Below are 24,121 nucleotides of genomic sequence, written 5' to 3'. Positions count from 1 at the left end.
TCACTGGTTAATAAACCAGTTTTAGAAAAAGAGAACACACTTTTTTAAGCCTGTTCTCAGAAAGGAATAGAAAGTAATGCACAATTAATTGCAAGTCATAATAATTTAGGTACTTAGGGATAATCAACCAACAAACCATACTGCAAATGCTATTCAATAAACCACAGACACTGAAGTAAATCAAGCAAACAGGAGCTGTTCACAAATAGAGAGTTGCAAAAATTAAAAATTAGGACAGTGTCACAGAGCAACTAGCTCTTTGCTAGCATTTGGTTGGGAATAAACATTTTTTATTCACAGCAGAGGGCAGTTCTCACTGTGCCAGCATTAAACAATAGTCTTCCCTCAGTGATCCCACAGAGAAAGGAGAATTAGTCTGTTGAGAACATTTTGCTTTGCAATGAAGCAGATTTGGAGTATTACTTTGAGGGCAGATGAAGGAAAGTGAATATTCCCCAGGAATTTTCTATGGAAACCCAACTTCAGAGTTGAATGGATGTACTCATCCTAAGCCCACGTGTCCCCCTCAAAATGTGACCAAAACACACATAGTCTCACGCCCTTTGCTCAAAGACAAAACCTTGAAGTCCAAACCAATATTTTCCCCCGGTCATCTGAAACCTCACTGACCCCTCCGGCTCCCTTCGCCTCCCCGGGGGGACTGAAACCCGCGCCACCAGGGCCGTGGGCTTCCCCGTCACCTCCCACGCCATCCCCGTGCACCACGATTTTCGGTTGCTCCTTTTGCATGGCTCAGTGGCTGGTGTCCCCATGGCTCTGCCAGGGCCACTTCTGCCACCCAAACCTGCCCATCTGCATCTTCTATAGCATTAAAAAAATTCTCATTTTGCTAATTTCCTATAAAGCGCAGTTTTTAAAACTAATACGGAAAGAGGATGTAATAGCTATGAGAGTAACAGGAGCCACTGTGGAAGACACAGCACCAAATCCAGGGGTTGAATTTCAAATACAAAGAAAATGTGTGTGGCTCTGAGGGCTTTGGCCACTGAAAGGAACGAGGGCTGCTCCTCTGCTCACTTGTGCTGCCGTCCCTGCAGTAGGGGAATGAAAAAGAAATTTTAAAAAAGCCTTCATTTTCTTTTAAGTCCTTTGTGCACAAATTTTGCAGGGTGACTCCCAGTCCTTGTAGGGGGACCCACGCCGAGTAACTGCTTGCCTTCTAGAAACCGTTTGTCATTTAAAATATTTCTAGTGTATCTCCCTTTGGTCATCACTTTTTCAGGCTGTTTACTCTCTCTTCAAACAGCAGCTGTTAGATACTCTGATCATCTTAAATACTACTTTTTTAGGCCTATTTTATGCTTTTATAGTGTGGGGAAAGAAGGTGGCTCCAAATAATAACTCTACAGTGCTTACACTGTGGCACGTGGCATTACCCGTGTTAGTCACTACTCTCCTGCTGTTAATTCCTGAATATTCAGTTTTTCTCTTTGGCTGCTGTCAAGAGAAGGGCTGAGTTTTTCTAGGACTCTGGACCTTTCTCTCACTTATCTAGGGGCCATTTTACATTTGCAACTTGTGTTTTGTCTCCTGCTCATCTTCCATCCCTGCTGCACGGGTAGTACATGGCTACCTGCACCGTCTCAGAGGATTACATGGGCCCCTGTGTGGTCTGGCACCTTACTGCTATCGGGACCGTCAGTATACAATTGTCTTTGGCATCACAAGTTCGGCTATTTGTTGAAAATTAAATCCTCCAGTTTTCAGTCCCACATTTGCCCTCACTAACTTGTAGGCTAAACACCCTCTGGGCCTAAGATGATAGATACAGCCCAATCGTTCCTTCCTCCCACTGCCTACAACCAATGTGACTTTATGTCTGTTTGCAGACACACTGTCATGGATGTCAAACTTTTTTGCTAGCATTCTTTACTTGCAGGGACTCAAAAAGCACCAGAACACAAGCTGTAGATGCTGCTGTTTTGTTCTGTATGATGAGCTCCCTTGAGCCTCACGTGCCACGCACCCAAGCCTGGGAAGTCCTTGAAGTTGCTCACAGGAGCAAAAGAAGCAGCAGGCAGCACCTGCAGCAAAGCGTGCTGAAGTTAGTAAGAGGCTTTTAGGTCCCCACCTTCATTTTGCCCTGTTCTTTATCCTTTGCTCTTCCGTGCTTACAAACCCAGGAGGAGGCAGTGGCGATTTGCTCTTCCGCTCCCACGCCCGCTCGGAGGAGGCTGCCACACGGGTGTGAGGCGGCACCTGCCCACGCAGCGCTCTGCTCCGGGGCTGAGCGCTCGGCTCTCGGTGCCCGCACCTACCCGCTGCAGCCTGGGCCAAGGGGCAGCCCCCGGGTGCAAGACGTTTGCATTGCACGCTTGTCTCTTAAAACCGAGGTGTAAAACACCTTGCTGGAAGCACAGGCAGTTCCTTTTATTCTGATTACTAAAATGCTGCCTGGAAAGGAGAAACTGGGCAGTATAGTAAAGAGGAGAGGCATACATACTGTGTAGCATCCTTATATATTCACTCAATTACCTCACTCTTTTCTATTATTTTATAACCATCATATAAATAAAGGCATTTTTCCTTCCACAGCCATCCACATCTTTTACTTTATGTTGCAATGGGCTTAGAAACCACTTGGGGGAACTTTTTCCATTGCAGTTAATTATAGATAAAGGAATTGTGTTGTCACAAATACCTACTGATCTGACTCAGCTGCTTTTGTGAGCACTTAGTATCATAGAAATCCAGCTGATTTCACTGAGAAATGTCAAATGCTTAGGACACTTGAAAATAAAGCACTCTTTAGATTCCCTACTCTGAGCATATAGTTTAGGAAAGTTTGGATTTGAGTGAGTTCCTAATTAAGCATCAAACTGGCACGGAAAGACTTTTTTTATGTCTCAACTGTACCCTGACCTACAAAAGTGGGGTAACGTTATTTAGTTGCTAAACAGGATTTTGTAGTGCTGTAAGATAAATATTGTGAACAGTTAGATTGATGCTGTGCTAGAAATGGTTCGACACAAACCAGCGTAGATGTTGTAGGGCTTTTTCTCCTTCAAAATCCTTCATTTAAGATATTGTTTGGGCCCTCATAAACAGAAGCTGTGAGTGGAAGCTGGAATGAGCACCAAGAGCCTTCATCACCAGCAAAGAGCTGCAGAAGTGTTTCCTAGTCCCACCCAGGCGCGGCAGAGCCGCAGCAGCATCACCAGGTGGAGCTCTGCCCCTCTGTTCGCCTTGAAAATCCTCCCTACCAGTGTAAGGCCGTACATTTTACAAAATACGGGTTTTAAGGAACGTCCTTTGAATTTAATTTTGAATGCTAACTAACATTGTGTCCTGTGCGGTGCTGTAGTGCCGGTGCGTGGGGTGCGCAGCGAGTGGTACGGGGCCCGCGAGAGGGACAGTTTGCAGGGAGGCTCTTTTGGAAGGGGGACCGGGGAGGCTCACGGGTGGGAGGCACGGGGACATGTGCGATGGGCACCAGGGGCTTGCATGTGGGTCGCCCTTTCCCTGAAGGAGCCGTAGATTTCGTTAGACACTTTCATTATCTGCAGTGGACGTTTTCAGCGGGCTGATCAGCGGTCCTGTCCCAGCGCAGGCACAAGGCAGCCCCAGCTGTGGGGGAGCCACCAGCACTGGTGGTCTCCTGGGGCTGGGAGTCACAGCACCACATCCAGACAGCTCCAAGAGAGGGGACAAGGCCCTGGGGAAGTGCACTGTGCCCCTCTCACTTATAGCCCTGTGACTCTGCCGACTGCTCCTGGTGTCACGGCTGAACCCTTTTCCAGCCGGGCTGCCAGGCACCGAGCACTGCCCCAGCACCTTTTGCTCATTAATCAGTTTTTCTTCTCCCCCACCCGCCCTGCCGGTGCGTGCAGCCTTCTCTGGCCAGGCTGCCCAGAGCCCTTCAGATACCAGGATGACAGCGTTTCTCATGCTGTGATTTTTCACAAACACCAACACAGTAGTCCAATATGCTTCTAAGAAAGGCAGAAATGAAAATTTACCCAGTATGGGGCCCAGTCACATGCCTCAGACTACATTTAACTCCAGGAGCAGCTTTACTTAAAACAAATGGACTATTAAGGCCTTAATTTATGCATTTGAACAAATATCTAAATCCCTTTACCTGAGGCAAATCATGGAAACATCCACGTATGTTCCAGTGAAATCAATGGAGGTCAGGTCCACAGCTGAGGTTCAGCATGTGGCTGGTTGCTGTCCAGGACTGGGGCCAGTGAACACTGCCCTGTCTCCCTCCACCTCCCCCTTCTCCTCCTCCTCTTCCTCTCCCTCCTCACTCAGTGAGGCCAAGGGAAAATGCTCTGAGCAGAAGCATTTTTGCTTGTGAGGCTGTTGAATTCTGTGGCAGAGGCCCCAGTGTGAGTCCCTGGGGCCAGTGCCCAAAGTGCAAGTGGCTGGAAGAAACCAATGGACTGGTGTGAGAAAGAAAAAAGAAGAGAGAAGAAAAGAGAAATGAAGAAGAAAAAAAGGAAAAAGGAAAAGGAAAAGGAAAAGGAAAAAAGGAAAAGGAAAAGGAGTCCTGCTCTTCCAAGATCCTGAGAACATCCTCAAAGAGCCTTGCCAGAGGAAGCCAGAGGGACCAGCAAAGCTGAGGTCTGCTGCTCCCCGCTGCTGCAGCCCCCAAGGAGAGAACAAGGAAGCAAATACATGCGAGGAGCAATAGTCCCAGAGGATTTTGTTAGAAGTGTCTGCCGTAAGGTAACTCTCTAGCATTGAAAACAGGAGAGTAAATGCAATACATACATGCAGAGATAATTCCAGTATTTAGATTTCATTTTTCTTTCTAGTTAAACACCAGGAAGTCCTGATACGAACCTGCAGAAATCATCGCTGCCCTGGGACCTGTGTACCCACAGTGTAGCTGAGACCTTCAGGCTCTTGTGTAATTGAGCCTGAAGCACCTCATGGTGGCTGAGTGCTGCTGAATAATCTGGTGGTGTCATGTCAGCGTTTTAAAGGCAGGAGAGCATCCCTTGCTCTCTAATGAGAGTCTCTAAACCACAGCCACCCATGGAAAAGAGACTGGCTAGCTCCCGAGTCACCCACTAACAACCACAAGTGGGGCAAAAGCTCCACAAAGTGAGCAGGGAGGAGGCTGGGCATCGGCAAACAAATGTGTCCTTTAAGAGAAGGGAAGGTTAGAGAGCGAGGAGGAGGAGTATCTGTCACTTTGCTGCTATTTTAGCGCTCTGCATCTAGAAGCCAAGATGACCAAAAGCAATCAGGACAGGGATTTGATGGCCTAAACTGCTACTTCTCTGGAAAGTGGATTTCATCTACGCCTCACTACTGCCCACCTATGGCAGATGCCTACCTCCGAGAGAGGGACAAGCACATAAACACCATTGAATGTTTGGCCCTCCAGCCTGCTGCTTTCCTTGCTGAAGCCATGGCAGCGCTCCTCCTCGGCACAGCCCACAACACAGGGGAGCGCTCTCCAGGATGGAGGAACACCCCGAGACATGCCCTGAGCCCCCATTTTAGCCACCTCCCAAATCATGACCAGTGCTGATGGCCCTTTCTTCTGGCCTCCTCAGGGTTTTTTTTGGCATCACTGGCTATTTAACATTCAGTTTCTCACCTCTACCCTTTCACATGGTAGTTTAGACATGAATTATGCCTAACAATGTTTTATCTATTTTTTTAGTTGCCATGTGTTACCATGGGACCCATGCTTTTGGAGAATTGTGGGACAGATACAATGCTATGGAAAGGTGGCTTTCTCAGAGTCCACAGGATACATCTTCATGGGCCTAAAAGCAGATGTGTTCCCAACTCCTCTGCAGGGGAAACCCAGTCTGGTCTGGCCTGGTAGCGCAAAGGGTTCCTGGAACAATGTCACTGATAGTTGTTGAAAATGTTACCCACTAAGCTGAGAACAGAGATAGTCCCAGGACAGGATGTGACAAACATGAGACCTGTGAGGAGATTTGCTTTTTGAGATCACAGAGAACACACAAAGCACTTGGTAGTCCAAGGTATGCATATAAATTGTCATTTGTAAGGTTGTTTTTCAGTAATAAATATGATTTTGTGGTCTTTGGCAGATGATTGGATAAACCTCAGAGACTCAAAGCGCAGCTGAGCTCATGCAGCTGCCCTTGGTGGAAGGTCATCACTGGGATTTGCAGGAATTTGCACTCTAAAGGCTTGGCTTTCACCAGACCATCAGGGGATTTCTCCCCAGGAAAAACAACAGATTGGCATTTGGTATCTCCCTGGTATGACTTTACACAGTTAACAGGAATCAAAATGTATTACCACGCGAGAGCTCAGAGGCCCAGCGCTGCCCAACCAGCTCTCGCCTGGGCTCCGGTTTGCCCATTACCGATACATTGGGAGAACTGGCAAGAAACTCCTCAGCTTCTGGTTGGGACGTCTTGGGAGCCTGAGGATTTATATCTCGCTTTAAAATGTTTGAGTCACAGCAGACAGTATACCTATTATGACAGATTTTTGAATAGAGATTGAAATGATCATTTTTCTTCTTACTGTAGGAGTACACGTTTTTCTTTGCCTCCTAGTCTAGAGGCTCAGGGTTGCCTGGTTACCCTGACTCAGAAGCTCTGTGAGGTGTCTCTTGATGAAGGAGCAGATACAATTTGGCAATTAGAGAAGCCTGATTTGTCATCTAAATGTAGAAATCCTTAGGAAAAAATAACCGTTTGAAGAGCAGTTGTACAGAAACCGCAGTGAGAAAACTCAGAATGTGCATTGGTACTGAACGTTGCTGTTTTGCTTATTGTAGACACATGAAGGTCATTAATAATATATGCAATAATTAGGATTTTTTTTCAGTTTTCAATTAATAGAATCCTGTTCATAGCATATATGAATTGCAAATGTGATCAGAAAAGCATTTTTGTTGAAGAATTTCCTCATGGACTAGGGCTATAAAAAGACTCCATTCAGCTGGCAATGTATTCATCTTGGGCTGGAGTTAAAGGAACATGATGTGTTCAGGTGAGGGCCACAGTACAGCCATCACAGCAAGCTAAAAAGTGTCTTACCTGCTTAAGTGTGCATGTGTGTACATATATATTTATATATATTACGTGTGTGTGTATAAACGCGTGCAGATGTTCTTATGACTGTACATATGTGCTGATTTGGGAAAACTCTGATTGCAGAAATGGTTTTATTTTAAAAGTATTTTCTTTAGAACTGAAGCCATGTTGTTTTAACAGTTGCTTCATAGATGCCCTTTAGTTGTTTGCATTTTGATGAATGGTAGCAAACACTTTAAGAACAAGGAGGGGCTTCTAATGGTCGGGAAGGTGGGGAATGTTTGTGGAAACATGAGATCTGTGGACTGACAATTTTGCTTGGAGATCCAGGGAGCAGAAAGGCTCAGCCAGTGTAAACTCTAAAAGGTCAGAATTTGATTTAATGAACGTAACCTTTAAGAAAACAAGCCTTTTTCATGTAGGATATCCCCTTAGGCTTGCTTATTCAACAAGCAATAAATGCAGAACAAACAGAATGACGAAAGAGTCCCATTTTGTAAACCTTGCTATGTTTTTAATCAAGTGTAGCCAACTCATTTTGTATAACCTAAGATTAAATTTTGGCTACCCAATGCTGTACCTAGTAGGGGTAGGGTAAATCTATGGCATTGTGATGGTTCCTTTATACCCTTGTGTTATGCCCAGTACTGTAACCTACATCACCAAGGTCTGAATCATCATCTCTAACTCCTGCACCAGAGGTGCTCTCAGATGCTGCTCAGTTGCAATGGGCCATTGGCTTACGCACCTCCATGCTGTTGGGATTTCCTACTTCTCACAGTCTGCTTTTTTCAGCTCTTCAAATGCAATGGCTGTGAGAGAGAAACGGAAAGCAATAGGTCTTTCTCCTCTTCTTATTAAAAATTAGGGATAACTCAGGAAGAACATACATCACCCAGGATTATTTTCAGTGGTATATAACTGGCTGTAACAATCAATAATTTTAAATGTGAAATGGTGAAACTCTTAGGTAGTCACGATATCATGAGATTCTTGCCAGAACTTTGCCAAAGAAAAATGGTGCCTCATTAATCTCTTACTTAAGAGTTTTGGGGTTTTTTTAATCAGAATCCATTGCACAGTTAATGAAAAAAAAAATCAGGATAAATACCGGTTTTCAGCATGGCACAAGGTGAGCCTGATGGACAGAATAGTCACGACAGGAATGATACGTAATCTGCTTACTAATTATTGTGGGGAAAGTCCAGTAAAATTTGCAGCTAACTCATCCCCCTCAAAATTAGCATTAAAATATGAGAAATGGAGAAGGCTTCAGGAAGACTTACTACAGCAAAGCTGGGTGAGCAGTGAGGTGGGAGGTGGCATGCAGAGTGGTGCTGGCAGGAATAATTAGAGATAATGGCAGTCTAAATTAATGCCGCCAGTTAAAAAATAGCTATGTTCAGACACCTGAGGTGGACGGTCGGTGACCTGTGGTAGCTCCTCTCCGGTGAGCTCCATGGCCCCTCAGGACCGGCAGGGCCCCGAGCTTGCTGTTGTCGGGTCGAACCACCACCCGCGCTCTCCCCATCGCTCAGATGCATCATCAGTAGGGAAAGGAGCAGGGAGAATTAGCTTAAGAAGAAATGGCATACGAGATTACTCTGAGGGTTCGTTGTTGCAGATGATAAATCAGCATTCTGTCTGCGACCAGAAAAAGGATTTAAAATCTGGTCACCACAACAAAACAGGATTTAACCACGGGAGAGAGAACATCAGTGAGTGGGCTACCTCCCAATAGGCTGCTTATTCTATAATGACCTATTAAAGCAATTTTTGCATCCTCTCTTGAGGATTCTCCATTTGCTTCTTTACTGAGCCAGTCTACTGGGTGAGAGGTATATGGGAGCCATAGATATATGGAAGCCAGTATGACAATACTTGTGCTTCTATATTAAGATTCATTCACACGTTTAACAACATTATTCCAGCCACTGTTAAAGCTTTGACTGATACATGTCTTATGTTCTATTTCTGAAGATAAGATCCATGTTAACTCTCAGGAAGTCACAAAATAGAAGGAACCTCACCAACCTGTTTTGCATGTTTTCACTGACCTCGTGTACGCAATATACTTCGTCTACACAGATAGTTTATTTAGGAGGACTTAAAGAGAAAATTGCAAATCAGAGATGCATTATGTTTTTATTCCTGTCTGTGAACCCTTTTTAGCTATTAAGATTTATATTTGCCTTTAGTCAGAAATATGGTATCTCACATCTTTTGCCAGTCATGTTATGGCTTACAGAAAAGGGATACTTTGCATTTCCAGGTTGTGGGGCAAATGCCCCAAACATGGTATCCACAGGATTTCCGTGCTCTCTATTGCAGGGGAGGAGGGACGCAATAACACCGAAGTGGAAAGCCCAAGGATGCTTTTACCCCAAATTTCTCACAGCATCAAGCACTTTTTTGTAATGCTGCAAGTATCAGGGTACTCCAGGAAGATTCATTTAACAAAACCGCCTTCTGAAATATACACAACACAGAGACAGAAAAAGCTTTCAGGTCCAAACCTGAACGTAAAAAAATTTACAGAGAAAAAAAGAAAACACAATGTGGAGGAGACTGACTTCTCAAGCCCCGAGGGACCAAGCCTCTTGTAACAGAATTAGGTAAATACAGTTGCCAAAATGTTAGCCTAAACTGCAGCCCTCCGAAGGAGCAGACCGGTGGCAGGCTGCAGAATTAGCTTCTGCACTTTTGATTTATTTTTAGTACAAGGAAAAGGATTTTAATGTTGCTTTTTCTTTCTTGCCTAATGAATGATCAAAATTTTCCACATCTTCAGATGGAAACATGCTGGGCCCAATTTTTTTTCCTAGTCTATGCCCACATGATGTACTCCCAGTGGAGTAACATTACTTGAGGCTCAGAGAAAGAATAAATAAATTAGTAAGAGGCAGCTGTATGAAATATACATCCACATACATTGCTGAGAGGTTCTGGCCCCATACTTGGAGCTCCTTTTTACAGGCTAATCCACAGCCTGGTACTCTTCTGGCTTCCTATTGTGAACTAGTTTACCCCTTTTTAGTCACTTCATTACATATCTGGTGCATAATATTAATGATATTCCTAGAAAATGAGAAGAATTACAAACACCAGTGATGACGGAGAAATAATCAAGAAGAAGAAGGAAGTTTCTAATGGGAAAATGGAGCCTCCCACAGAGAATTCTGCTTAAAATCTCATCTTTTACTAATTGATATGGCCACTGGTGTTGGAGATGTTGTTTTGCACCTGATTTAAAAAGTGTGCAAGGAATATTTAACTCAGGCATGGACTTTGAAGTGCTTATTGTATTTTTTCCTGAAGCAATGTTGTAAAAAGAGTATTTTAGAGACCCTGGAAACGCAGCAGCCAACACCAGCCTCGCCCCAGCTGTGTGGGAAAGGGCTGGACAGTGCAGTTTTGTATCATTAGGTGGCCTAGATACTCACGCAGGTATATCCACCTCTGCCTGAAGGAGAAATTGTGATGATTGCCTGGATCCTTACTCCCCAGGGACCAGTGCTGCTGGAAAAGGAGGAGGAGATGAGGAGGATTCACTCACCTGCCCAGTGAAGGGCTCTCTATGAAACCTGCAGTGGGGTGAGTATGGATTTGTAAGAAGATTTCTGAAATGAAGAGTGTAACAAAGTCCAGGCTGGGTTTCCCAGGCTCCTCTGAAGGATTAAGTGCACATTGCAGTGGATTTTCTTGTGCCTGAAGCTGTGACTGCAGAGTGACAGTATTCACACAGGACCCCTGGGGACCCTTGAATCCATTCCTGACAAAAAGTAGGAATGTCTGTGTGTGCATGTGTTGCTGCATGTAGGAGTTAGCTGCTCCTCTGCCATAAAAGTATCCTCCTCAAAGTTATTTTTGTATAGCCGCTCTTTCTCTCAGTATGTGCAAAGCCTCAAGTTTTAATTGCCTTCTGATGTTTGAGCCTTTAGGATTCATGTTTTTACGATCCTCTTTGCAGCTATTTAATTCTTATAAACTCATATAAACGAAAGCTGATTTTTTCTACCTAATAAAGTCCCTGCATTTAAGTAAGGAAACTAAAGGTACACATCACTATCAAGGAACTAACTGCTTATTTCAAATGTTTTCCTGAATTATTATTTAAGGGTGTAGGAGGAGGGGGAGAGGGAAGAAATGTGTTTCTCTCTGGTTCAACCATAGAGGTGCAAACCATGAGTGAAGCTGCTCCTCCAGCTCCCTGCCTAGCAAACAATGGTTCTTAGACGCAGCTTAAGATCACTTTTTCATCTTATTGTTGACTTCCTCAGCATTAACTTTGAGGAAGAGAAGTAATGCCGGCTTAGTGGGAGATAGCAGCAATATCTACAGGAAGCTTTCTTAAGCCTTTCTGAAAGCAACATACCAAAGGGCAAAAGCTAAGCTACAGGGGATGCTTATTGTGCCAGGACAATAGCACCGATACCCTGGAGCTGGTTAAGAATTTTTTTTCATGAAGCCTTTTATATTGCTGTCAGAAAATGCCAGCCCATTGAAACTTTTCATGGCAATGTACTGATGTACCTTTCCTCAGTAAGAGCTTCTTTAGTTCATAATGGACACCTGGTCAAACAAAGAGAAGATAACTCTCCATAATGCACCAATGCTGCCATGATCTCCAAGCTAGTTACTCTTCCTAGATTTTTTAATTAAACTTGAAAAGAACCACATAAGCAAGCAATGACACTCTCCATGGAACAGGGTTTTTATTTTTCCAGCTCTCCTTAGTCGTCCCCTAACGGCAACACACTGTGTGTTGGCTCAAAGAACATGCGTCTCGGAGAAGCTCTGCCAGGAGGAAGAAAGTTGGATTGCTGTTGCTAGAGGGGCAGAGCTGGGGTTTCCAAGGTATTTTGGCTATGCATTTCCTTACTTTCAAAAATGCTTATATTTCTTTTAGATTTAAAATTGAGGCTGAATTCATCAGTTGCTACAGGTTTTCTTGTAACTTAAACATTTTAGTTCTCTTCAGGCTGCTGCCATATATGATGAACCTTAACTGTGTTCAATAAGATCTTAAGAACATAGTATATTGCCAGCATCAATCAAGACTACAGCTGCAACAGCATAGTAATCTATAACACTCATGTACAGAAGGTAGAAGATTTTTGTACATTGGAAACCTATGAATGGGAATGTTAGCACCACTAGAGCATTCCTCTATTCTGGGAAAAACACTGCCAGATAGTAAACCCCAATAAACTGAGACAGAAGACGACTTGGATTAGCGTCTCATGTCAGAGTAGGTTGGAGAAGATTGGCTTCTTTTTATATAAAAGGTTTTCTAGAACAAAGCTGATGTTTCAGAGCTTCTTGTCTCTTGTCTCTTTCACAGTCTCTTGTCTAAAGGTTTGCTTGCGAAAAGCAGCAGTTCACTCCATAGTGACTCACTTTAGGAGATATAACACAGAAAACCTCCTCAGTGGCACTTCATTCTGAGTCACATTTCTCTGAAGTAGCATCTATTCAATGTACATGGACTGACTGTCACCTTACTTGATCAATTAAAATCTGGAGCATTGCATAAACATTACTAGAAGGAAGGTATAGCCTAATGGATTTGCAGCTACAATGGTGATGGAATACATCTGTATAACAATAAAGTTAACATACAGTACTAGTTTCCTGCTTTTAGAGCTCTTGTTTGTATTTTTAAAATAACCGCTTTTACATGTCAGGGTCTCTAGGCAGCACCTAGGAGATAAATCAGGGATAGCTGGATATAGTTGTGTGTATGTGCCTATGTGTGTATTTAAATGCATTTTTTATATATACATATATGTACACACACACACCCCGACACACATATATACATACATACATGTATATACATATACATTTTATATATACACAAACACAAACTATCTTAATGCATAAATGACTTTGGTTGGCTATTCATGAAAGCACGGTACACGAGAGCTCGAAGACTAGCAGAGAGTCGTGGTACGCTGCCGGCCGCGTACCGTCGGTGCTCCCGGAGGGGTTCTGGCTGAAGTTAAAGCCGCCTTTATGGGGCAAGAGAGCACGTCGTAGAGAAGAGTCCAGAGCAGCCGGCAGACAGGCGGTGCAGGAACTGTAGGCCCAGGGCAGAGTTAAGAATAAAGACTTCACTCACATCATGACAGCAAACTGATTGAATTGGTGCAAACTTCAGACTCCCCCAACCCTCTATTAAGTGATTCAAGCTTATTCAAGATAAGAAGATTAAAATGGATAATTATAATTATGGAATATTAGGGGGGGGGAAATTACAGTATAGCCATAGAAGTTAAATGAAAGCTTAACAATTATAGTTATTGACAAACCTGATAGCCACAAGTTTTGTTACTCATAATTAGGTAGTAATCCTGCTTAACAGTATTCTGGGAAGGAAATGTGGCTTTCTCAGTAAAGCAACAGTGGTGGCTCTTACCCCAGTTATACTTTAGACATGTACAAGGTCAGCATTGATGTTTGAACTAGTAACCTTAACTTCCTTCATGTTCAAGAGAGAGAAATTAGTACAGAATCATAGAATCATTTAGGTTGGAAAAGACGCTTAAGATCATCGAGTCCAACCGTTAACCCAACACTGCCAAGTCCACCACTAAACCATGTCCCTAAGCACCATGGCTACACATCTTTCAAATACCTCCAGGTCTGGTGACTTAACCTCTTCCCTGGGCAGCCTGCTCAAGATTGACAAGCTTGACAAGATATTTTGGGGTGTGTTTCATTTGATCTCTTAGATGTGGAGTTTAGCAGGAGACTAATTGTGTCCCAGACTTCATCAACTATATTGATTCGATCTGTGTTTGCAAAGGGGACCTAAGGAGACTCACAGATAGAGATGATGGCTCTTACTCAGATGGATACTATTTTGGGTAGTCTTTGCAAAGAAGTTGCTGATACTTCCCAGGTTTCCTCAGTTCCCTCCCTCATCCCTCCCACGCACCTTTCATGGTGGAGTTCTCTCTTGCTGCTTTTTTTTCCCCAACTCCTGCAGCACCAGGGAATTATGGCTCCGCTCAGTTCCCAGTATGGGATTTGGCTGGAACATGGTGCAAAGGGTGGTCATCTTGGTGAACCACCGTGATCTGTACAGCAGGTTTGACAGCAGACTCTGGTGCTCACAGGGACTATTTCACCTGCCTGCACCTGGGCTCAGCCCTTTCACCAGGACATGATGCCAACGGCCCTGTGCTAGATCTCCAAAGACATGAGAGGAGCCTGAGCACTGTGGCGAAAGAGCATGCCCCAAGGCTGTGGAGTCGTGCTGCCATTTGGAAATGCTCTGCCATTACTGTGCTCCTGGATGAGGGAACACAGGAGTACTGTCCTTGCACATTTAAGCAGGGTTAAATAAAGGGTTTAACTAACAAAGCATTTGGAAGGTGGTCAAGTCTCGCCTGCACTTGGGTCCTAGTATCTGTTTCTTGGGTTAGTGAAGCCATCGAGAGGGATATGGAGTCATGGTGCTCAACCACGGTGCATTATTGATGCACAGAGTTTACTACATTGATGGTTGCTATGGATTGCAGAGTTACAATGCAGGGCAAAATACAACATGCATGCACAGAGAAATGTATGGATATTTATTTCTCAAAGAAAGAGTATGATATTTAGCTGAGTGGTGTAAAAGATTGGCTTCAACAGCAGGCAGGCCAGCTATGTATCTCAGGAGGTGTGATCACGCTGCATATATCACACCTGTGCTATGGCATATAACAGTTTTTGAGGAAGAGAAAGAACTTAAATGGCTAAGTAGATGTGCTGATTTAGCTCAGTGATAAGTGACATTTTGGGGGCAGAAAGAAGGGGTGGTTAGATTTCTGAGTGGGCCGGAGTGAGCTGTACCATTTGCACCCTCACCATTGATACGGCACATCACAGCCACTCCCCGTATCTATACAGTAATTGTTCAGCTCTCTGCACTTGCTTATGTATGGAGCATCTTTTAAGCCTCACTTCATATTAAGCATGACCTGCCACAACATTAGCATTATGATCCATACACTTCACGGATATCCGTTTTCACTGTCATACAGATTTTCAAACTTGGCAAATGAGGGACCCCAAATTCATCATATCCACATTGAATAGTTTCCAGTGCTGGAATAATTCTGTACTACCTAGCACTTCATACCTATGATTAATAGCCTTAATATTCACCTCACTATACACATATATTTTACCTGATACTGATACTATCCTGCCACCCTTAATTTCAGTAATTTAAGGTATTCTTTCAATGTTTAAAAACTATATCAGTTTCAAGGGAAATTGCAATCCATATATTATTTAAGTCATTTTAAGCTTCAAGTCACTTTATATGACATCATTTCAATTACATCCTTGCTCAATATATAGAGCACTTACTCATAAAAGAGAATGAGTTAGTCAGATGTACAGAGTTTTCAAGGTCACTATATTGTTAATAAAACTTGTTAACTGACACAGGCATTAGTCATAAAGCTGAGTAAATGTAATGATTAAGCCACTCAGTTCCTCACCATTCTGTTACATCCTGCCTTCTAAAGAGAGAATTTTTATTTTGGGGCCCGATTTAAACTTACTTAAGTCAGTGAAAAAATTCCTGTGGCTTCACTGGGCTTCTAAATAGCAGAACCCCACTCACGAAAGGAGCAGGCAACAGGTTGCTAACTCGGGCAGACTCCTACCGATCAGCTCCTGGCACAGTTCGTAGCTGTAACGTTCATCTCAGCAAAACAGATGGAGCTTGACCAAGCTCTAGGTGGAACTGTAATTACATTTTAGTCCTTCAGAATTTCCCTGCTGCAGAAAGCATGGAATAATTATTGTTTGGCTTGACGGGGGTTTGCTGTCCCCCAATGGTGGGCTGTTATTCATTTGCTGGGTGCAAGGGACCAAATGAAAGTACACCTGCAACATGCCACCATACAAAGAGTGCAATAAACAGAGTGATCGATAGCCAAATGGAGACATTTCAATTTAGTGAAATCCCCACTCAGCTCCCAGGAGAGATCAAAACGGATCAGCTCCCTTTTAGTGATAAGGAATACATTATTTCTGTATACAGTACCACTCTATACTGAATACTAATGTGTACTATGTATTCTGTTTGAAAGTGAAGGATTTTGTCTGGCCTGTCTCAGCTCTGCCTTACTCAGACAGTCACCCGTGATGCAAGATTAGGCATTTGAATGATCCTTGCCAGATGAAAAGTTGGGAGGCTGGAAAGAAGACTAAGGCATTGTCAGTGCCAATATGTACAATATAGGATGAATCACGTCCTATGTGGGATCCCACATCTCACCTAGTATGAGACATCTTAGATACTTCTAAATCTGAGCTAGTCATCCTAATCTCCCTTGGAAAATGGAAAGATGGCAACTTTAGGGTGCCATTTAAATGACCTCCTGTAGGTATTGTCTTTAGTGTGAAATGAATTACACCATAGACTCCAGTGAGTATACTGAATAAATCTCCATTGACCGTACAAGGGTCCTAAGACGACTCACTTATATGTAGGTTTGCGCATAATGAGATTCATTCAAGGCAGTCCCACCCAAAGCATCTCCGGTGGGTACCACAAGGCAGCAGAAAGACCAAGTTGCCAGTACACATTGCCACCAAACGGCAGAATCCCTCCCTGGCAATACCAGACCACTGCAATGCTCCCCGTAGGAAGCAGGCTCTGCACAGAGCCTGAGGGGGCACAGAAGTCCTCCATGAGGAGACCGTCCGCTGCAGTCCCATGTAGAAGCAAGGGCCTGCATACAACAGAAAATGTCCAGTTAAGTAGACAACTTGCCAAACAAAAACATACTTACACAATGTGTATATAAGGTGTCTGCAGACTCCAGAGAGTGAGGGATTAAATATTCTGGAAAGCAGTGGGGGACAGGTAGCACCTCAGCCAGAAAGCTGATCTGGTTAGGATCAGCAGGGCAATGAAGTCTTTATCCTTAGAGGGAGCTGGAAAAAACAGAGCGTATGAACAGTATCATCAGAGTATCACACAGCAGAGGGACAACAGCAGCAAGGTGAAAGGACTCCTCCTCCTCTTGCTAGGAATAATAATAAGGGAGCATTTAATTCAAAATCCAAGACACTTGAAAGATGTATCCAGAAGGTACAACAGAATGGCAGCAAAACTGTGTCTTTTAGTGCGATTCATTTATTAGCACTGCAGCCCCTGCTACAGCCAGCTGCCCACTGAAACGGCTTTTTCTAAACAAAGCAAATCCTAATCCAGCATCGTCCTAAGAAAGGAAAATCAAGGTTTTGGGAGACGGACCAGAAAGAAGCAGCAGTCCGTGCACATGGTTCTAACCATGCTATTGGAAAAGCAGCTATAAAATGCAGCTATAAAATTCTCTTAAGTATTTGCAGATTATGTATACAAGCATGGAGTCTTCCTACATTATTGTAGAGTATGTGGTTCATGAAACAGTATGGATACATGCAGACTTTAATCAACAGAATTATTTTCATCTCTTAAAATTATTTTGATCGCTTTTACCTTTTGTTTTTGCCTGAAGAGGCTATTAACAAATCTTAAACAATACCTTAATAGACAAAGGTAGCTGGAAAAGTGGTGAATAAAATTTTTAGTCAGTGATGTGTTCATTATACTCACATGATAGTCATCCCTCTTCCTCTTTTGCTTTTGTCTTCGTCTTCCCATAATCCTAGGCTGTAAGGACTAAAAAAAAAAAAATCAGCACTTATTTACATATGTGCGTTTTTGTACAGTGGCTAGGACAACCTAAATTGATGCAATGATGCTGCCACTCCTGCCTTGTGCTGCTCAGAGAATCCAGAAAGGCTGGGGGGGATGAGGCAGAGGGGGTTGAGCCCAGCCGGCAGCAGTGTCTGGAGCAAAATGCATGTGTCAGTGGGGAGAGGAGAATGCAGAGCAGAAGTCAAGGTGAGGGGTGATGAATGTTTGGGAGGTGAGGACAGAGCAGGTGGCCTGCGCTAACTGAAATGATTTTGAAGGTGCAAGAATAAGAAAACCAGTAGGGTTTAGCAAAGGCACAAGCACAGGCCTAGTGGAAAAGGCAGAGGAAAACTGTAACACAATGTTTCTGTGTCTGAGAAAAAGATGGAGAATCTAAGAATCAAAGACAAGGAAACACGCGGGACAGACAGGGTAAACAGGAATTTTGAAAACACCTAAATTCTTAGTGCTTCTAAGTCTCTCTCGTTTTCAGCGTCCTACTCGGGAGCAACAGATAGAGCTGAAAAACCCCACTAAAGGAGAAGAGCTCTAATCAGGCTGAGCAAGAGCTGGACATCAGACATGTGAAAGGGGTTATAAAGAAATCTGCAGCCATGGGTTATAGACATAAAGCAACTATGCATCTGAGCCTATGTTAGTAAATAAGCTCGTTTTGATCACTCTTTGTAAGAGAAGAGAGGGGGAGAAAACGCAGTCCTTGGAGGAGATCAGTAGAGAACACCAGAAGGGAGGATCAGGACATGTACTTAAAGCTTTCTTCAAGATCCGGGTTTACTTTGCATGAAGGTTGTGACAGTGACATTAAATACAAATAAACTGGATGCTCACGACAGATTTGATCTCCACATTGTGCCACAACTTACCTTTCTTCTGAGGAGAGTCAGCTCTGTTTACAGCGCCCAGCTATTTCAGTTAAGGATGTAAAGAGGAACAAACTTTGATGTTATTTCTTTGAATTTACCTGGCTCCATGGAATTGAACAGAGATGAAGAGCTGCTGAAGTTAAACAGACGTACAAAACTGTACCAGAGATGCAAATACCCAAGACCGTCCCTGTGACATTTGGATAGTATTTGGAGAAGCAAGGAGAATTTTTAATTTGCTCTTCATGTGTACATGGGAATGCCACGATAGCACCAGCAAGCTGTGCAGGTGGGCAAGGGAAATGCTGGAGAACTGATGCTGGTGTTAAAAACCAGCAAGTATTCATTTCCTACACCTGACCAGCTCAGCAGACTATAAGAACTTTAATGTAGGAAAAGGTCAGGCCATTTCAACTTCGAGTTTGTCTGGGCTTTATCTGTGTTGCTAAGAAAAACTGCAAATTATAAAAGAGCTGAAAGGAAATTTCACATAGCATAAAATTGCTTACATTAACCAAGCTTCCATAACTTGCAAGTTGATAATCACCTGCTTTGTGAATCAATATGCATTTTATTGCCATTCAACACTATATAATCCATTGTTATATAAAAGGTGAGGAGCAGTATCATGCTTGTGCTTCGTAGTGCTATCAGGAGTATCTGAAGACTGTAAGATTTTGATTGCATCCTTCTTCCCACCATCTTTTGGAAGCAATCAAGTCGGCTCCACACACTGATGGAAAGTTAAGGCACAGGGAGCCTGGGAGCCAGCCCAGTACCTATGTAAAAAATCTGCCCCTAAATGATTTGCCAAGTATTACACTGGAAGTTTACAGCTAGGCAGAAAAGTGAATGAGTGTGGCCTTCTCCTAGCTATCTCTGGTTTGGGGCAGGGGGGAGGTATTTCACCAAGACCGCTCCAGTCTGTATGGTAGCATGTGATTTAAAAATAAAGTGGGATGTTTCGAAAAGATGAGGACAATAGTGCTGCCATCTGCCCAGGACCTGAGCTCGGGAAAGTAACTCCTGGGGATCAAAGGCAGCTGAACAGCCAGGAGAAAAAGCTGAAAAGAGCTTTAGTTTGCAGCACAATGCTTCTGGCCCCTGGCTGAAAAGAGAGCAAAACCAAGCATAAGCCACTGCGACATTTCCAAAGAAAAGGCGAAGCTTTTGTACTACCTGCAGGGTGGCAAAGGGCAGTAAGCACCTGGTGGGACCACCAGCTGGAAAGCAGGGATGTGAAGGGGCAGTGGCCGCTCTTGGGATGATGAATGCTTTTTTGTTCTTTAAGGGGTTTGTGTCAGGTGGATTGCTGACAGCAGGTTTCTGTTTCCCTGGTACGAATGTGAACCAGATCCTGACTTAACACGGGCCGGCTCGTTCGGTGGCCTAGTTAAAATGAGCTTGTGGTCTCTCCATCCCAGTCTTGGTGAAAAGGTGTCTGTGCTGCCAGACATGTTCTCTCTCCTCTTTGGCTCCAAGAACTACAAGGTACATACTTGTTTCAGCTGAAATCGCAAGTAACTTAAATAGACAGAATGTACAGGGAGTATTTGATAATCAGAAATGTAGTAAAGTTTTCTCTAAGCTCCTTAGTATTAAAAATAATCGGTTCTGAATGGGAAAGTAATAAACAAAATCCTCATTGTTTTGTTTTGTTTTCTTCCCCAGAAATGCCAGGGTTTTCACATTTTCACTATCACGTGTTTAACAAAGAAAAAGAATAGGCAGTTTTATCTCATTGATTTTCTATTATTATCTGCTAGTCCATTATAGTGAATTACAATGTTGTTCCCAAGGAGTTAAGAATAATATTTAAATTTACAAGGTAACGCATAAAACACCAAAGCAAGTAGTTTAGCAAGTAGTTTAGCTTGTGTGTAAAAATGCTTCTCATACACTGACGAGATGGCAAATCCAAAAAAAACCCCAAACCCTACCTGGGCACTGGATTTTCTTCATATTATGATTTTTCAAGTCCAGTTGTAAGGTAGACAACAAACAGTTGAATGGAAAGGTCATGCAGTGCACAATTGCAATCTACAATTAATCACAAATCCTGGAAGCAAAAATACATTTAAATACCACTTGCAAAGTAACAAATGTAGCATTTTGCTAGCAGTTTTTACACAGCGCAATTTTGTTAGTCATTAAAACAGTATATATAATTAATCAAAATAAAAATTGCCACAGTTGTATTTTAAAATATTTAACTATTTCTGAAGGAAAATTCCATAAATTTTGAACCTATTGTGTTCTGACTCCAAACACAAAGAAATTTGTGAGGATAATGCTGCTCTTGCAATGGAGCAGCTGAGATGCAAATCAAAGTTTTGTAGCAAGTTCCTGTAAAACAATTGGAAACAAAAATCATGGCGGTAACAAAACTGCTGTCAGCAAAGGGAAACTGATATATTAGAAAAGCCTTAAAATGAATAGAAGCATAACTATTAAAATACACTGCCTACAGAGGAGCACTAGCCAATTTTGCTAGCTTACACAAATCATGTGCATTTGCCAAGTACCTCATAAAATGTGATGTGGGAACAGCTGGACAGGTGACTTCTCCAGTGCTGCTGTGATTTTCCCCTGGTGAAGTCTCCAAGATGACTGCTTGGAACCACATGGTTCTTACCACCCTGCAGCGTCAAAAAAATCTTCATGGAACAAAGACATCATTATATGATACTATTTTTAGCACTGAGGTATGTCAAATCAACCTGTTTGTCATCTGTAGTACTGCAGCCAGTCTAAACTCCCTGTCAACATCATCTGTCAAGCAGTGCAGCTAACAGCGTTCAACTCCAAACAGATCCAGGCAGCCTCCAAAAGACTTACTCCGCCCCGCTCCGGCATCCTGCATGCCCACCACGCACCAACCCAGTCATCGCCACTGCTCCTGTCAACTTCCGTGCAGGAACAGAGGAAAAGGTACAACAGAAAGCTACCATTATGGGTGTTTGCCAAACAGATCAACCAAATACAGGTTTTCAAGTGTATTCCATGATTCCCCATCATGAAGTAAGGGCACAGCAGGCCAACAGCAAGCAGGAAAGCAAGAGGTCACACATGTGGGCATGACAGCCCGTGCCGCGGTGCGACTGGAGAGGTGTCTGCCTTTGCTCTGCCTCAGAACATCTCTCCAACAGCCAAGAAGCAAACATGCCAGCAAGCCCTAATTTAGCACACGTTTTAGGCTGGTAGACCTGAAAGAAACCCAGTGGTTTGAATTTCGTTAGAAGACTTCCATTGAGCAGGCTTAGCAATCTTCTCTTTTAATTGCTTCTAAAAGCTACTACCCATCTACTGGAAAACCTTGCCTTCTGCAGCTATAAAGATGTAATAATGATTCTGTACACTTGTATATAAGATATGTATATCTATTTTATATAGAAGATCATAAATTCACATTTTAAAAATATATGGCTATTTTGGGTACAATGTAATGTTTTTCCATGCTTTGACACAATGAAAAATTGAACCCAACTCATATATCCACAAATCTAAGATCCAGTAATTTGACGGTAAAATGTCCAGTGTTTGATTTATTTGTACACTTTCAGTGACTAAAAGAGCTAACTCATAAATAAACGGAAAAAAAAAAAAAGAAAAATCACCTGCATAAATGGAGAGATAATGTTCAATTTTCCAAGTATCAAAGAACCAGAAGATTGAATGTTGCAACATGATGGCAGCCTGCCAAACCAAGTGAAACAATCAGTACCTTTTACTAAATTTCTAGCATTGCTAAAGCTAATTTCCATGTTGATGAAAAAAGACCCTTTAGAATTGGAAAAGTTCGCTCCAACCTGTCAGAAATACTATTTTAAGAAAAAAAAAAGTGTTCAGCTTGAAAGAACTTCTTTGCAGGCAGGCATGCACCCCTGTAACCCTGAACCAAATCAACTGCCATTTTGAAGAACTGCATTCACACACGCATTCCGTAATGGTTCCTTCAGAATCCAGAACTGATTTAAACAAATTCTCAAAGTGTTAGAGAAAAATGTTATCCTTTTTTTAGGGTTTGGGGTTTTCTTGTGGACGACATTCTTTCAACTGTGCACCAGTTCAAGCACTCACTCAACATCGGCAGCTAAAACTGTTCTTCCCAACCAGCTCTAAACAAAATAATTTCCTTCTTCACTTTGTCACCGTGATCACTCTGGGCTGCGGGGATCAAAATGCCTTTCTATTGCAGCAGCTGGTGTTTGTTAAGGGGGTTCGCCCACAGTTACGTCTTGTATAAACGACGACATGTCCTGTATTGTTAGGCAGGAGTCAAAGCTGCCTGGGGTATCCATCTGCAGACTTTCAAAAGCATGATGTGAAGGACATGTTCTAGTAGTGAACATTGTTCATAGGAAAATAGGATCATTCAGGTAGGACCTCAGGAGGTCTCCAGTCCAACCTACTGCTCAAAGTAGGGTCTGCTACAAGATCAGGGCTTTATCCAGTTGGTTCATTAAAAGCTCCAAGGATGGGAACTGCACAACCTCTCGGTAACCTTCTCCACTGCCTGACTTCTCTCATGGTGAAAAAGTTTTCTATATATTCAGTCTGAGCCTCTCTTGCTTGAATTTACGCCCGTTGTCTCTCCCTCCCGCCATGCACCAGTGTGAAGAGCCCGCCTCTGCCCATGCCCTCCCCTGGGGAGCCAGCAGGCTGCTGGCGGGCCCCCCTTCCCCCAGCTCCTCAGGGCAGCGCAGGTGCACCCACAGTTTCCTCTGAGGTGAAATACATTTTATAATAGGAGAAGGAAGAAGTGTCATAGAAAAGACAGCTGTGGATGATTTCCAAAGCCACAAAACTTTGGAAATCATTCCTTTACTTCTTAAAAGCTGTGAAAATGCCAGAAGTGGAGCTCAGAAGCCCACTATTAGTTTTGACACCCTGCACCTGAGAGAGCAAAGCTGCTCTGGGTTTGAGCTGAGCCCCATGAAGTGATTCAGAGGAAAACCTCCAGGCCTTATTTTTCTGATATCTGGACTTCTTGGTTGCAAAGGACTTGTACGCAGTTCATTTACTGAACATAAGTAATTCCCTTCTCCTTCTCTCCCCCTCATGTCCCCATTACACCTGATACCATGACTCAGACTGGTTACCCAAATGGCAACGTTTCAACCCAGGCGGCACTGGGAAAGGTACAAATGATATACATATATATATGTCTGTGCAAGAAGCTACCAGAATTCCTACTTCAATAATGGGTCATTAAAAAACACAGGGATGACAACAGACAATAAACTAATTGAGCCTAAGTATCTGTATTTATGCAGACGTAAGAACGTACAAAGGTTGTGCTGGATGAAATGCTCACCTAGCACCATATGCAGCAGTGGGTGATTATGGAAAGAAAACTGGATGATTATGCAAAGACAATTCTCCAACTTATCAGCCATCTACAGATTAGGGATTTAAGAGTTTTGTATCCACCATTTTCAGGAATCTTGATGGATTTCTCTGCTGTGAGCTCTCCAGTGTGTTTGGAACTCATGATATCCACAGCAATCTGTGAAAATGAGCTCCACAGGTTATTT

The sequence above is a fragment of the Calonectris borealis genome, chromosome 2, assembly GCF_964195595.1.
Source record: "Calonectris borealis chromosome 2, bCalBor7.hap1.2, whole genome shotgun sequence".
NCBI classification, from domain to species: domain Eukaryota; kingdom Metazoa; phylum Chordata; class Aves; order Procellariiformes; family Procellariidae; genus Calonectris; species Calonectris borealis.
This window is presented reverse-complemented; position numbering follows the sequence as displayed.